The sequence below is a fragment of the Camelus ferus genome, chromosome 29, assembly GCF_009834535.1.
Source record: "Camelus ferus isolate YT-003-E chromosome 29, BCGSAC_Cfer_1.0, whole genome shotgun sequence".
NCBI lineage: Eukaryota > Metazoa > Chordata > Mammalia > Artiodactyla > Camelidae > Camelus > Camelus ferus.
The window spans coordinates 5,635,898-5,652,775 of record NC_045724.1 but is presented as its reverse complement, the minus strand read 5'-3'; the positions used below and the strand labels follow the sequence as shown (position 1 = coordinate 5,652,775).

The following is a 16,878-nucleotide window of genomic DNA, read 5'->3' as shown; positions in this document are numbered from 1 at the left end:
ATGTGGGACATGAGTTCCAGTTGCTCAAATTCTGCACCCTTTGCTAGTGTGTGTGTGTGTGTGTGTGTGTGTGTGTACTTTTTAGCCATTTTAGAGGATGTTACAGATCATCTTTGACATTTTAAAATGCATTTCCCTAATTGCTAAATGATCTTGAGCATATTTCATGTAATTATTGGACATCCATATATTTTCTTTTTTGTGCATATTTAGATTTTTTTAATTTTTGTGCATTTTTAATTAGATTTGTACCCCAACATGATAAGTATCTTCCCCCCCCCTTTAGATCAGTAGTGCTGTGCTCATCTAATGTCTGATGGAGCTGCTTCTAGGGTTTATTGAGTTTAGTTAGATTTAATTCACTAGTGGCTTCAAATATTTTGCTAGTAGCATCAGTATTTTCCCTTCAAAAACTCTTAGGATCTGAACACTGGAAATATTCTGGAGAGCCTTGGATACTTTATAGCGGGAGAATTTCTGCTTCTGGCCAAGATTGCATTATATAGACTAGATTTACCCTCTCATTTTTAGCAACCTGAAAAAGCAGAAAACATATTTGAGACAATGACTACCCAAACACTAGATATCAGGCAACAAAGTATAGTGATCCCTGAAAGACAGGGAACAAATCACATGTACTTTATGACTGCCCAAGATTATTTTCTTAAAGGAGTTTCCAGGCTCTGGCACAAAGTGAGGGAACCCAAGTGGGTCTGGGCAGATCCCCGAATTGAGGAAACCAGAGCTGAGAATCCAAGGAGGCCAAGACGACTGGCGGTTTCAAGCCAGAACATCAGAGAGGAAAGAGTTGCATAAAGAAAAAAACCCATATATCTGCAGAAGGTTCCTTCTCCCAATTCTCCCTTGAGAATTCTGGTGAGTACTGATCAGCAAACACACGTGAGAAAACTTAATGCTTAAAAATTACCAATAAGGATTAAAGGTAGCTAAACCTGACACTCACCCAGGGCTATGAATAGTGCTTGTTTCCACCAGGAAGGCTGGAAATCCTCATAATGTATGAGATACTCCAAGGGGTTGTCTCAGTAGTGGAGAATAATTAATTCTAGGCTAGACATGTCTTTGGTCCTGCCTGAGAAAGTTTAAAAGCAGTAAGCAAAGTGATCAAGTGTCTTAACTGTGTCCCATAACATCAATATGAAATTAAAATTATCTGGCATCCAAAAATACCAAGAATCTATAGAGCAGTAATTTATTACCATAATGAGAATAGAAGTAAATGAATTGAAACTGACATTCTGTTTTCTACTCTGGTCACTAAACTCTGTATTTTAATGATTTATCCCTATTGCTATCTTACATATATTGTTTCTCCTGTTATATAACGCATTCTAGTGCCCGTCTACAATGTGATGTCTACCATTTTTCTCTGATAGAAAACCATCACCAAGTCACTACCACCACAAACAAGGCTGAAATTAATATCATTGTATATACAATTTTGTTCATCTGTTCCAAGATTGCTCCTTGGTTCTCAGTAATCTAGTCTCACAAAGAAATTATTCTTCATGTGTATTTCTTCAATGCATTCATTTTAAACTCTTCACTCCAGAGCTCTCTTTCACCCAGTGTCTTAAATATCTCAATATATAATCAAAGCTAGGAACCCCTTATGGTGGTATAAGACTTTGAGAATTTTTCTCAACGAAAATAGAAGGTAACTATATGCCAAATCTGATTTTCTCCAACAGTTTTGTCAAAATCAGAAGAAAAACATGAATCCAAATTTAACTCATGGTAAACTTGAAATGTGTCATTTACAAAGAAGGTAGTAAATTCAATCAAAATATTGCAGTGAGGGGGATGGTGTAGCTCACTGATAGAATGTGTGCTTAGTATGCACTAGGTCCTGGGTTCAATCCCCAGTACCTCCATAAAGTAAGTAAATCAATCAATCAATCAATCAATCATCAATCAATCAATCTACTTACTTCCCAAAAAATTTAAAAAAAATATTACAAGTACAACTAATGTGTAAAGGGCTTAAATAATCTATGAGAAAAGGGTGATGCTGAAAATTATCTTTGTGAAGGATATTTACTATTTCTGTGTTCTGCAGCTAAACTCAGATTTATGTTATGCTCTATATTTTTAATATCTTTCATGATAAAATTTACAAAAAAACTATTCCCAGTCAAGAGGAAAACTGTCGTCTTTTCTTCATTTTGCAAATGTTTCTCACAATTATGGAAATTGCCTTCAAAATTCATTTAATATTCATATTGGAATAAAGCATCTGTTGTGGCAGATGGGGCAAATGACATCAAGTTCAGCTGTTTAAATAACCCTTAAGGATCAATGTGTGGTTTACAAAAATAATTTGTAATTCATTTTGGATTAATTAATTTGAATTTATTGTGTTCCATAATGGCATACTGCAGCTGTTCCCAGCATTGAATTGATTGTTTTCAACTGGTTACTTCTCCTAAAACATGAATTTTGACATCAAGAAGAAAATGCTCCCTATTATTCATTCTTTTTTTTAATTAAATTCTTTTTGGGGGGGCAAGGGTTAGACTTTATTTATTTAATGAATGGAGGTACTGGGGATTGAACCCAGGCCCTCATGCCTGCTAAGCAGGGGGCTCTACCACTGAGCTATACCCTCCCCCATCCCCTCCACCCCCCACCATTATTCATTCTTTATATTTAGCAATAAACACAATCTTCAAAACAATCTGAAAAGATAGCATACCTGAATGTGACAACTTATTTGCATAATTATCTAGAGATTTAAATTTCTATACTGTGAAATTTCAATTCAAATGCAGCAGAAATAGATACAGATACAAAAGAGTTTATTCAAATATCTCTGAATACATGTTTTTTTTTTTTTCTTTCCCCATTGACCTCCATCCCTTTACAAGATGTGGAAAAAAATTAATTTGTGTTTTGCACTAACAATAAAAAGACCTAAGGCAATTTAATTCAATTTTTGGATGACATTTAAGAGGAATGATAGCTATAATTTAGCTCAAGATTTGTAAGATACAACTGCAATCAGATGTAAAAAAGATACTTTCTTGACTCTTGTGAGAATGCATTATTAGAGCCACTTTTCAATCTTCATTGGCAGAAGTTAAAATCTTCACAAAATTCACTGAAAATTACTTGTACATTATAATTTAACTAATTTTTTAAAAAAGAGTTCTGCTGTATAAAAGAAATAATTTGACTGTTGGTTGAATGTTCATAATAATTATTGGTTGGATTCTGCAATGAGTTTTTCACATTTTTATTACACATTTTTGGCAGTACTTGTTTTGCCTTTTTTCTTCCTCCCTCTATTTTGTACTTCTATTTAAAACATAGAAATAATTTAGTTAGATCAATTTCCAGCACAGTAAATATTTGAGTAAAATGGGGAAAAAAAAGAAAAAAAGATGTTTCAATATCTAGCAGTATTAAAATTTGCCTCTGATATTTCTCTTGTGAGGACATTCTCAGAATATTCCAAGCAGACCGTAATCATAAATGCAGGCAAGTATATCAGTTAGTGGTTCACCCAATAGCACAAAGGGGGCAAAAAGAAGTTCACCATACTGATGCAGGAAAACAGATGTGGGGTGTGAGGAGGGCCATGTCCCAGGTCTCAGCTGAGCCCCTGGGACGTGCCCCACCAGGTGTGGGTCCTTGGCTTCATAAGGAAAGAATTCAAGTGCGATCCACAGTTGCGTAAAGGTAGATTTATTTAGAGAGATACATACTGCATAGAGTGTAAGGCAAGAGAAAGGCAAGGAAAGAGGGGTGGGAGTTGGGTGCTCAGGTTGAAGTAAAGTAGATACACGCTCCATAGACAGAGTGCGGGCTGTTTCCAAAGAGGAAGGAGAGAAAAAGGGCTGTTAGGCTTGGTGTTGCCAGTTTTTATGGGCTCAGTAGCTTCACACACCTACAGGTGGCACCATTCCAGCTACCCTGGGGAAGGGGCTGAGATTGCCAGGAATTGGGCCACCGCCCATTCTTTGGCCTTTTTCGGTTATCCTTGGGGCTGTCTTGGTGCCTGTGGGCATGTTATTTACCATGCTAATGCTACAATGAGCATATAATGAGGCTCAAGTTCTACTAGAAGTCAAACCTCTGGCTTAATCCTCAAGGTCAACTGAGAGTTGAAGCTTCCACCAGTTAAATTGCTGTCATTCCTTGAGTGGCTGTGCCCTGCCCCCTTCCATCCTGTCTCAAAACCAATATTATCACCATCGTTTGAACAGTCACAGTCTAGTTACTCACAAAGCCCACAGGGCTACTGGAAGCATGTGTGTATTTTTTATTTTGGAGGGGGGTGGTTTATGGAATTCATGTCTGTCCTGAGAGAGGCCCTTTCAGAGAATCCCAGTCCCTTTATCATAAAGACGCACAAGAAAACAACTCACAGCTCCTTGTAACCAAGCTTATTCAATCATGTAGACTTCATTTTCTTCACATAGTTTTCTTTTAGTTATGTTCTTTTATCGTATAATGAAAAGGTATTAGAATGAGTGTCCAAATCAAGAGTAAATCACCACTAACTCTGACTTATGCTGGAGGTGGATGAGAATTACTGATCTCAGAAGATACTGCTTTACAATTAAGATGGTTCTTGGTGTCAGACCAATCATAATTACTCTGCTGTGGTTTTCCAAAGACTGGGTTATTCCCATTCTTTGTTAATCACTGCTAGTGTTGCTAAATTCTCCTGCGCCCACACACACAGTTTTATATGCATTCTTCAGCTAGGTCTTTGCTTGTTGATCTCAAACACTGCACAGTTGTGTGGGTATATTCAGCTGTTAAATGCTGGCTTACATTTTTATCTAGTTCCTCATTGCATCTTCTAACATTGTCTAGAGCAAATTTTCTAAATTTTCACTAATCTCCTAGAGTTTTAACATTAATGGTTCACTAAAAGATCCTCTTTGGTCCTATTTAGAGAAAAAATTATGTATAATGTGGCTGTAAACTTGGCTTAGAACATATACTTTACACATAAAATGGTCTTTCTATTCAAGTACACATAAATCACACAGGAAATTTTGTTATATTTCAGATCACAAAGTGAATCTAATAAAAGCCCCAAATCTAGTCAAAATACATATAACATTCATTTACAACAATTCAATAAAATATCTAAATGGATAAGACAAAATGAGCAAAGATTATGAGCAGACAATTGAAAAAGAAAGAAATACAAATGCCTAAGAATCAGAGACAAATATTTTCAACCTCCACAGTCATCTAGGAAGTTAAGGAAACAAAGAAGTAGTGGTATTTCTACCATTAGAATGGTATAAATTTAAAATAAAAATATGTCAATCACATTCAAGGTTGGTGAGAATGTGAAGAGACAAGTAATTCTATAGACTTTGGCGGAAGCAAAAATTTATAGCGCCTTTAAAAGATCATTTGGTGCTATCTGTTGTATACAGCCTTTAACACAGCAGTTCTGTTATGAGTCCCCTTTCTAGAGAAAGCTCATTATAGATTTGTGCATGTTAATAAGTAACTAGAAGTAACCAAATGATCACCAGTAGAATTGTTAAATGAGCTACTGCCATCTTATGGAATATTATGCAGTGATCAGAAAGTAATAAATGGACTGACAGGGAATAATCTCCATGGAATGTTTTTACGTGATAGGAAAGTCATGGAATGGTGCATGTGACCTGATCCTATTCATGAAAAATAATACACACACATAATGGAAAATTATGCAAACATATATAAGTATACATTTTCTGTACATGTATATAAGTACACATACATATATCAGTGACAAATAAATATATTGGAAGAAAAAAAATCTAGAAAGATAAACACAGAGCAGACAATGGTGATTATCTCTGGGGAAGGGAAAGTATAAAATTGGCTAATAGGAGAAAAGTGGTAGGGGCTCAGAAAAAGGTGCAATTTTAAATACAATTTTCAAAGAAAGATAAAAAATGAAATAATGGGACGTTGACTCAGAAAAAGATTTCTGAAACATGAATCAGAGAGAAAGAGAGGTGTGTTGATTGTTTCCTTGAAACTCTTTATGCATTGGGTGGTACCTGTGCTTAAAATGAGTGATACCTTCCCGATTCCCTGCAGCAGAAGATCTGTCACTGTTGAGTGACAACAATTGTTTCCTGGCACAGGAAGGCTTGCATGTGTAAATGTCACTGCCCCTCTTCATCTGCTAGTACTTAGAGAAACAGCTACTCCCCCTGGACCAGACTAACAGGTCAGTGATCAAGCACAATTTTAATAAGCAAATTCCTAAACTTGAAGGAAGTATAATACTGGCGCATGCAAAATAAGATAAAGTTCTTTGTTTATTTTAAATAAAATAATCAGATTGGAATAAATCTCCATCAGGAATATCAAGTCATATTATTTTCTACCTGAACACCAGTTCTGAACATAAAACAGCTGTCTCTCATTTTGTTTCCTCGCCTATTCCAGAAGCAGATAATGGTCAGCAATGATTATTCTAGAAACAGGGGGAGTGATTTAGAAGGTCCAAATACTTTACCAAGAACCCGCTAGGAATATCTGACTTTCATATGTGGCGTAGCTATTGTATTTCTGGATTGACAGATACCTGTTTCTTGTGCAAATGCCTGCCAGTTGGGATGGTTGCTTTCACTTTTAGTAAAACCATGTAAACAAGAAGAAACAAACTGCATGGTCTGAAGGAGAGGGATTAGGTCAAACAGTGAAACCAAATCTTGACCCTTAGTGATGAGGTAGAAATTAGAAAGGAAGTTCTCCCTGGCTGTGATTTACTTAATTTTTCCTGAAAGTATTCTATATTGAACTCCAACTCTTAACCACATTTGCTGAAAAGGTCCCTCACCCTTTATGCTAAAAATAAATAAATAAATAAAATTAAAAAATACAAAGTATATTACTTCAAAAGATCAGACATAACAAAGAATACATAGTATCCCAAAGAATATTGCCTATGATCTGAATTTCAGTGTGCACACAATGAAAATTTTTGAAGCTGTAGAATTAAAGATGGTTTATTCAATCTGAAACTCCTTAGATCAATTGCAAAGCAGCTCTATTTTGCAAGATTCATTCCTCAACAAACACCATTGCTACTGCAAGAAAGTGTTCTCCAGCCAACAGTTCTGGTAATCTTTAACCAGGACCTTTCCTGACATTACCAGCTAATTATTAGAAATAGCTACAACATTATCACTTCTACTTGAGAATTTGACGCTAGTGTCATTTTGGGGTAAATAATCATTATTTAACTCTATTTTTGCTTCTCTGAATTTGAACCTGCTGGGACAAATCACAATAAGCTACCCTTCAACCCTTCTTTCAGGAAAATAAACATTATTTAAAATATATTTCCTGTTCTAACCTTTTCCACATATTCAAAGTTTTTCTATGTGCTTTTTATGTGAATGCCCTCTATCCTAGAAATTAAAGCCAATGTTTTAAACTTAGGTACAAATCTCTCAGAGGAAAGTCATCTCTTTAGGACTTGCCAAGGTCTTTAGACCAAATACCTGCTAAATTTTCTTTGTTGTACTCCTGTATGGATAATGGAATAGCATTTTTCTTTTTTTTTTTTAACATTTTTTATTGATTTATAATCATTTTACAATGTTGTGTCAAATTCCTAGTGTTCAGCACAATTTTTCAGTTATTCATGGACATATACACACTCATTGTCACATTTTTTTCTCTGTGAGTTATCATAACATTTTGTGTATATTTCCCTGTGCTATACAGTGTAGTCTATTCTACAATTTTGAAATCCCAGTCTATCCCTTCCCACCCTCCACCACCCTGGTAACCACAAGTCTGTATTCTCTGTCTGTGAGTCTATTTCTGTCCTTTATTTACGCTTTGTTTTTGTTTGTTTGTTTGTTTTTGTTTTTGTGTTTTAGATTCCACATATGAGTGATCTCATATGGTATTTTTCTTTCTCTTTCTGGCTTACTTCACTTAGAATGACATTCTCCAGGAGCATCCATGTTGCTGCAAATGGCATTATGTTGTCGGTTTTTATGGCTGAGTAGTATTCCATTGTATAAATATACCACTTCTTCTTTATCCAGTCACCTGTTGATGGACATTTAGGCTGTTTCCATGTTTTGGCTATTGTAAATAGTGCTGCTATGAACATTGGGGTGCAGGTGTCATCCTGAAGTAGATTTCCTTCTGGATACAAGCCCAGGAGTGGGATTCCTGGGTCATATGGTAAGTCTATTCCTAGTCTTTTGAGGAATCTCCACACTGTTTTCCATTGTGGCTGCACCAAACTGCATTCCCACCAGCAGTGTAGGAGGGTTCCCCTTTCTGCACAGCCTCTCCAGCATTTGTCATTTGTGGATTTTTGAATGATGGCCATTCTGACTGGTGTGAGGTGATACCTCCTTGTAGTTTTGATTTGCATTTCTCTGATAATTAGTGATACTGAGCATTTTTTCATGTGCTTTTTGATCATTTGTATGTCTTCCTTGGAGAATTGCTTGTTTAGGTCTTCTGCCCATTTTTGGATTGGGTTGTTTATTTTTTTCTTATTGAGTCGTATGAGCTGCTTATATATTCTGGAGATCAAGCCTTTGTCGGTTTCACTTGCAAAAATTTTCTCCCATTCCGTAGGTTTTCTTCTTGTTTTATTTCTGGTTTCCTTTGCTGTGCAGAAGCTTGTAAGTTTCATTAGGTCCCATTTGTTTATTCTTGCTTTTATTTCTTCTAGGAGAAAATTTTTGAGATGTATGTCAGATAATGTTTTGCCTATGTTTTCCTCTAGGAGGTTTATTGTATCTTGTCTTATGATTAAGTATTTAATCCATTTTGAGTTGATTTTTGTATATGGTGTAAGGGAGTGTTCTAGCTTCATTGTTTTACATGCTGCTGTCCAGTTTTCCCAACACCATTTGCTGAAGAGACTGTCTTTATTCCAATGTATATTCTTGCCTCCTTTGTCAAAGATGAGTTGACTAAAAGTTTGTGGGTTCATTTCTGGGCTCTCTTGGAATAGCATTTTTCAATGATCTCTTTTGAAGATCCGAAGACAGGCATAAGTAACTCCGTTCACTAGTCCCTCCTAATAACAACTTTGTTCTTTTTAGTATTTTAAAAATATCTCAAAGCACAGTTTTTTTTTTTAATTCTCGGTTTCAGAAATAAATTTCATCTTCTCCAGCATATACACTTTTTTTAAAATATCACCTTCACAGCTACATATGCTTTTTTAATAGAGTTCAACTTAGTTGTATATCCTTAAAAATCAATATAATAAAATTATCCATTTATAATATGTAGCCTCAGTTGGGCTTTTACCAAGTTTACTTTCTCTAGTGATTGTGAGAAAATGAAAATAACCAAAAGCCATATTATTAAAATAGGAAAAGAGGATGAAGTTTTGAACATATTCATTGGTCATCTTACATCAGTTACTTCAAAATATCTTAAAATCACCACCCCATAGTTTGTCACTTCACAAAAAATATTGGTCCATTCCCTGTTCCCTTTATATGTTTCCTTTTCATCACCAAAACTCCTAATGTCTGTCTATTTTAATCTTTCATTGCTTAACAAAATTTCTAGCCCTTGTTTTAATATGCTAAAATTTCATTATTATAGAAGAGCTGTATCAGATTAGTATTCTGTTGTCATATTCATTTATTATGAAGTATGTGTGTAAAATTGTTGCTGCAAAACCAGCCTTTGCACCCTAATAGATGTTGTCAGTGAGAGATTCTTGTCTTATAGCAAAAAAGAATTCAGAAACAAGACATGGAGGTCAAGAAAGCAAAGCAAAGATTTATTAAGGGATAGATAGTATGCTGCCAAGGAAAGACCCAGGTGGGTAGCTGCCCTGAGTTTCCTTGGCAAGCTCCATATATGGGTGTAAAAATGAATGGGCAGAATGTTCATTGGCAAGGTCATCCTTCCTGATCTTCATCCCATCTCCACCTTCCCAGGTGGGGAGGAGGGATTTTTTGTCCTTATTTAGTCTCAATTGGGAAGTTGGAAGGGGTCATAATGAACAAAGGGTTACATTTGGATGGAAGTCATAATGATCAAAAGGTTACATTAAGATGGTGTGGATTACTGTCCTGTCCCACCCTTCTGCCTCAAGGATGCTTGTCAACCCAGAAGGTATTTTTCAATTAGTCCAGAGGATCCTGTTTTTCTTCGTCTGTCCAAGGACCCCTGCTGTTCACAAGATGTGTAGTTTTCTGCCATTTGGCCCATGTCCCCCTTTCTCTGCTCATATCTAGCTACTTGCCTGCTCTAACAGAGCCAGACTGAGACTCAGAGACAGAGTTTTGGGAGAAAAGGAACAGCTTTATTGTTTTTCCAGGCAAAGGAGAGTCAATGCAGTCTCAGACCTTAGAGACTATGACTACATTTTGGAGGCAGGATCTTGACATTTTATAGGGAAAAAACAAAAACCAAAAAACCTGGACGATCAGAAAAGGTAAAAATAAATCAGGACACTTTACTGGGTGTTGCTACTTTCCCCTTTAGCTTGATGGATCTTTCTGGCATCATGTCATGGGGGAACTGCCGAAGGTCTACCTATTTTTCTGAGATTATCGGCTCATTACCTTGTTCCTGGTTAAAGCTATTAAATGTTTGTGGGTTGCTTAGCCTAAAAAGCAGTATGGGAGAGAAAGCAAATTGCAGGATTTCTTAGTCAGAAAGAATCAGTAGACAGTTTTAGTATCAGGGATGTTGGTTCATTTCCTCCTCCTTCAAAATGTTATTTATTATTGTATAGATATTACCTTTTTTTTTTTTTAATTTTGAGGGAAGCATTTACTTTCTTGGCTATAGCCTTATTTGGACACATTTTCAGTCGCTCACCAATTTGAGGGAAGCAAATTGGGATGGCTTTTATTTTTTCCATTTAAGTTGTCTCTTTTGGTCCCTTAGCTGTCCTCAAGCTTTTAGATTTCTACCATCAATAATCTTTTAACATGCTGACAGAGGAAGCTATCAAGAGGCATTTTTATCTCTCCTTATATGATTTCATTTATTATGTGCTGTGATGTAGCTGCAGTAATATGCTTGTGCATCATCTCAGCTTTGCACTGAACTGAAGGAAAAAAAGAGACCCCAAACCTGTAGAAATATTTCCATATTCCATTCCATTACCTAGTGAAGACATTAAATGTAAAAGTTCTCCGTTGCTTAAGATACTGATGTGCCACGTTACCCAGACTGAGCAGAATACAATTTCACCCTAATAAGATCTTCGTGTGAAAAATGTATCTATTTCTTTCAACACATTTAAGTTCTACCCCAGAAACTGGATTTTAATAAATATTTAATAAGAAATTTCCAGACTCCTGGAAATAGAGTTTAATGACATTAAAACACCAAATTTTATGATTTGCATTTTTGTTACAGAAGCACTCATCATTACATTTTTGTTAGCACACACACAAATCAGTACCTATAATCATTAGCTATAAGTATTGAAAACTGACATGAACTAGAAAGTAAAAACTGTTGTTAACATATTTATAATCAATTATTTATTGAGTACTTACTTATTTGAGAACAATAAGTTCTGGTTATGTAAACTATATTCTCTTCTTTGATTCATATTTGTGTACTTTAAACTAAGACTCGACAAATCCAGAAAAATTAGGCAGAGAACATTGAGATAGCCAATAATTTTATTTTTTAGTATAACAAAGCTCTGAATTATTGTTGTATGATTACATATTGTTAAAAATTATATATTTATTCTCATCCTCTATGGACTTACTCCCTAACAGGGAATACATGGTACACATTTCAGATTATTTTGCTAGAAAGAGGTGATTTGAATTCACTGAAACTGTGATCACACACATAATCGGTGCACCTAATTCAGGAAAACAGAAGAGATGCTTTCTGAACCACATGAACACAACAGGCTACAGGAAATAATTTGAGGACCCCAGATACTCATATGATATGTCAATTTTATCTTCAAATTCCCATTTTTCTCAATTTCTACTGCCAGGCTCATTTTTAGGTCACTACACAGCTGGTACTATAATCCCTTCTACTTGGAGATCGTCAGAAACACTCACTTTTTTTTTTCTCTTCCTCCATATTTTCTCTTGATCTTTCTTTTTCCTTTTCACTCTTCTAATCTCTTCAGCCCTTCCTTTAAAGAGCATAAAGAACATGGGGAGGGTGTATCTCAATGGTAAAGTGCATGCTTAGTGTGCATAAGGTCCTGGGTTCAATCCCCAGTACCCCCATTAAAAGATAATTAAATAAATAAGCTTAATTACCTACCCCACCCCCACAAAAAAAGAAAGGGTACCTTAAAAAGCATAAAGAACAGCATGATACATGTGTTCTTTTCTAATGGAAGAGACCCACAGGTAAGCAGGGATGGTCTGATTTATGCTAAAAGAACTCGGGATAAACACATGTCTCTCTCTGCATGTTTCTGTTATCTCTAAAGGAGCTCTAAATACAAACAAGAAAAGGAAGAACATCAGTTGAAAAACAAGTTTTATAATTCATTCCCATTTCTGCCAACATCTACCTATCATTTCTCAATTATCTTTTCAACCATCTATCGTCTGGCATTTAGTCCATCACTGCAGCATGTATTATGTGTCCTCCTTTCATTCTGACCACTCATCTACACACCAGTCATCTCCTCATCACTTTCACTAATAGATTTACTTACTGGGGATTGTCTAAACATACTTTCCTGATATTTTGATCACTATAAAAGTTTTCTTTTCATTTAAACATAATTTTCTGTACATCTACAAATGTGGATGTGCTTTGTTCTAGAACCTACATTTTAAGGCTCTGTAATTGGCATTTATAGTATCCTTTTATACTGATAAAATGAATTGTATGCCAAACTAAATGGATTATAACTATAAAATGTAAATGTGCTAAAATTTACAATGTGAAAATGTACTAAATGGATCAAATTTTTCAAGTAACTATTTTTATAATCTTAAGCTTGATAAAGGAATTCCTCTTAGATTTACATTTACAGGAGCAATGGCACGAATCATTTGTAACAGTTTCAAACAATAGTTTATACTTACATAGAGGGGTGTTTGTCAAAGCACAGGGGAGTAGGTTCATGTGTTACAAAAAACATTCTAGAACTGGTAAGTTATGTTGATTTCTATATTTAAAAGAAATAACAGGCTGTATTTCCTAATGTAGATAAAATCTTACAGTGATAGGGATTGGCTAATTTTAGAGAAAAAAAATCCTCAAAATCACTCACACTGCTGGGGCTGGCAGTTTGAGTCAGTAAGATACTAAAGATACCAAACCATCCTTTTCTGTCATTGAGAACTTTTCTAAACAATGTAAGCAAACTGTGTGCTGCATTCATTACCACATGAACATGCTATTCAAGAACATGATACTTTACTGCATTAGATCGGCAAATGCTTGCTATTTTTAAGGCTTAGTTTCCAGTGCTTAGTCCCATAATTACTAGTTCTGATTACGGAAGTGATGTAAGTATTTTCTGGTGTGTTTATTTCAAATTTTGCCTAGGAGATGGCTTCTCTGCTAATTATATTAATCTTGTTAAACAATAAAAATCATAAACATATTCATTTTTTCAGATGTAATGAATGAGAAAACTGGATATTCAATCCACTGGACTATAAAATGTTGAAGGAACATCTCTTACCAAAAAACTGAGTGTTTTGTTTTGAACACAGACCGTCACTACATATCTAAGTAAGTATTTGACAATTTCCATTTCAATGGAACCTGCTGATGCATGCTCCATAACACATCTCTCCTGAAAATATGGGGTGCTAAATGTATCAATTAACCATAAATTAACTGTTGGTGGACTAGTGGCTCTTCTCCCAAAGGTACCAATCATCAGGGTAAAGGCGGAACCTGCAGACCACACACTTAGTGTCAGAGCTGGCTTTCAAAACCTGGTTCTAGATCCATCTCGGGTTTAACCTCTATGCTATGCTGCCTCCCTGAACCTTAGGTTCGCTCATTTGTTGCCAGAAATGAAATAACAGCTCCTACTTCTCCAGGTTTATAGTGAATGTTTAGTAATATTTCCCCCCTAGGACACTGTTAAGCACATTGAAATAAACAAATGTTAAACCAACTCTAATTTTGCTGTTAAAATAAACATCATATTGTCAAGACACTTTATGCATATTCTTCGACAGTCCCCATTATACGTATACAAGCTGCTGAGTTGCAATACAGGCTTGTTCTGAGCTCCCAAATATATCTAGTGACACAATATCTGAGCTGTAGCTAAATATATTTACGCAGATTCCCACCTCTAAGTCTGTTTAGTTCCTAACCTCCGGGTAACTTTTCTGCCCTCATTTCACACACACATAATATTCTTAACTTATTTTTTATGCCTTTACTAAATTACCTATTTTATAAAATCCATTTATATCTTCCACATAGTAACTGAATCTGATTCACTTTTCATGCATTCCCTCGCATTCTTAATCTAGATTGTAATCACTTTGAAAACAGGATTCATATCATACACTGTTAGTTCTTTCATACAGCACCATAGAACTGTGTCAGAAATATAAGTGTCAAAATATTTTTCATAAGGGAACAAATGAACACTTAAAAAGAACTGATGACAGACATTGGTTTGAAATAATAATATGGCATTCTACTAATTATTTATGTAAAAATCACTTAAAAAAACTTTAAAAAATAAGCAGACATCAGTTTATAATTAGTTATAGAAAACAGGATGAGTTCTTGACTATCATGCATATATTTAGAATTAAATCAGCTCATTAATTTTATAGCTTTTTTAATGTTTACTAGAAATGAACATTGTTTAAACTGAGTATATTGTAAACATATGGACATTTTACAATATTATAAAATTATGAAACAATTAAGCCATCTGGTGCATTAATTCATGTATTCATAATACAAGGCCATCAATATCCATTAATGTTCTACACCGGAACAAATATCTAACTATACTGATCAATTTATGCATCATCCTTTTTAGAAGAAACATGTTCTAAAGGTCAAAAAGTTTAAATATACCTTTCTTAGTAACAAAGCTGTAGTGATCAAATGAGAACGAAATCAATGATATAATCATATAATGATTTAAATCTGAGCCTATGAACAAAAAATATGAAAATAAAGATGTGAACTGTAATAAATGATAACCGTTTTCTACGCAGCCTTAACACCCCATAGACAGCCTGTCATCAAAATTACTACACTGTGTATTATTTACATGTATAAATTTCCCCCCATAAACCATGCTTTTATTTATTTCTGGTTTGGATTTATAAAGACATTTTGATTCTGACAGGGAGGTAATTAGGTTTCCTCATTGATTTCCACCTGGAGGAGGTCCCAGGGATTGAACCCGGGACCTCTTGCATGCTGAGCATGTGCTCTACCACTTGAGCTATACCCTTCCCCCTATAAAGACATTTTTAATATCTTCTTGCCAGAAATCAGCCCACTCATAGTTTTTATAGCTTTCTCTGTATAAAGTCCTATATGTACAATATTTGATTCAAAATATTTATTATGTAACATACTATTTAACTAAGAGAAAAAGAATTGTGTGTGTTGTATGCCTTTTCAATATTCTGGTGATGGTTATTATCGTGTTTGTGTCCTCAAAATTATTTACTTATGTTGCCTGCTGCATGAATACTTATGGCTTGGGTTTTATATGTATTTTTTAATATTATATTTAATTAGTGCTCTTATAAAAAAGCATGTGATTACTGTTATTCATAGAAGGCTTGAATAATTTCACTAATTTTTATGTGTGCTTATGCATGTCTAGGAGATAAAATTTAATTGAAATAAAGTATATTTATATTGTAGAAAGATATGAGGAGGCTGGATGGAGGAAGAACCATAGCAGGTGGTGTTTAGATAATAGAATAGCTCAATGTGATTTGTTCAGCAACAGTTTGGACTTTGTTTTTAAATAAGTTATTTTTAACTTCCAGAAATTATTCTGAGATATTTTCTAATGAAAATAAAAGCTTATGCCAGAAATGACTTAAAAAAGGAAAACTAATGTTTGATCAGAATAGTATTTTTTTTTGAAGTATAATCAGTTTGCAATGTTCTGATAATTTCTGGTGTACAGCACAATACTTGAGTCATATAGGAACATGCATATATTCATTTTCATACTTTTTCACCAGAAGTTACTACAAGATAGTGAATATAGTTCCCTGTGCTATACAGTATGAACTTTTTGTTCATCTGTTTTATATATATTACTTAGTATCTGCCCATCTCAAACTCCCAATGTATCCCTTCCCATCCCTTTCCCCCACTGGTAACCATAAGTTTGTTTTCTATGTCTGTGAGAGATCAGAAGAGTCTCAATCATTTTAAAAGAAGAAAATATTTTAAACGTGTAGGGAGCTGCAGTCTAAAGAATTAGCCACTCAAAATATTCCTCCTTGGCCTCCCACCCTCCCAGCATCTTTTGTCTTTAGCTGGAGATGGTATTTAAGGCGGTGATAACTCCCATTTGGGGGAGTTACTCAGTTTTCCTGGGTATCTCCCCCGCACAGGAGGTATACACATTGTGAAACGTCAGTTTGTTAATCTACCTTTCACTACAGGAGGGTGTCACCAAGACTCTAGAAGGGGAGAGGGAAAATTATTTTTCCTCCCCTACAAGTCATAGGATTTCATGTCTCTGAAGGCCTTTGACATGTCAGAGAAAAATCTGGCTGTCTGTTCCAATTTATTATGGAATAATAATTTCAATTAAATTGAAAATTGATTAAATTAAAATGTACAAGGAATACTTTTTCCTAATAATAAGATGCACAGATGCATAGGAATGAGAACCTGGGTTCTATTTTTCTTGGACTCTGGGTGAGTTGGAGCATCATTAAAATCATGAGAAGTTTTACTTCTGTTATG

The 16,878-nt window shown here is 35.0% G+C and overlaps 1 long non-coding RNA gene across 1 annotated transcript; it reads left to right on the top strand.

The window, feature by feature from the left end:
* The first annotated feature begins 1,821 nt into the window (after positions 1 to 1,821).
* LOC116660427 lies at positions 1,822 to 16,323 on the top strand. Its single transcript, XR_004315934.1, has 3 exons — positions 1,822 to 1,899; positions 12,021 to 12,023; positions 16,312 to 16,323. It is a non-coding gene; the product is annotated as an uncharacterized LOC116660427 (long non-coding RNA).
* The last annotated feature ends 555 nt before the right edge of the window (positions 16,324 to 16,878 follow it).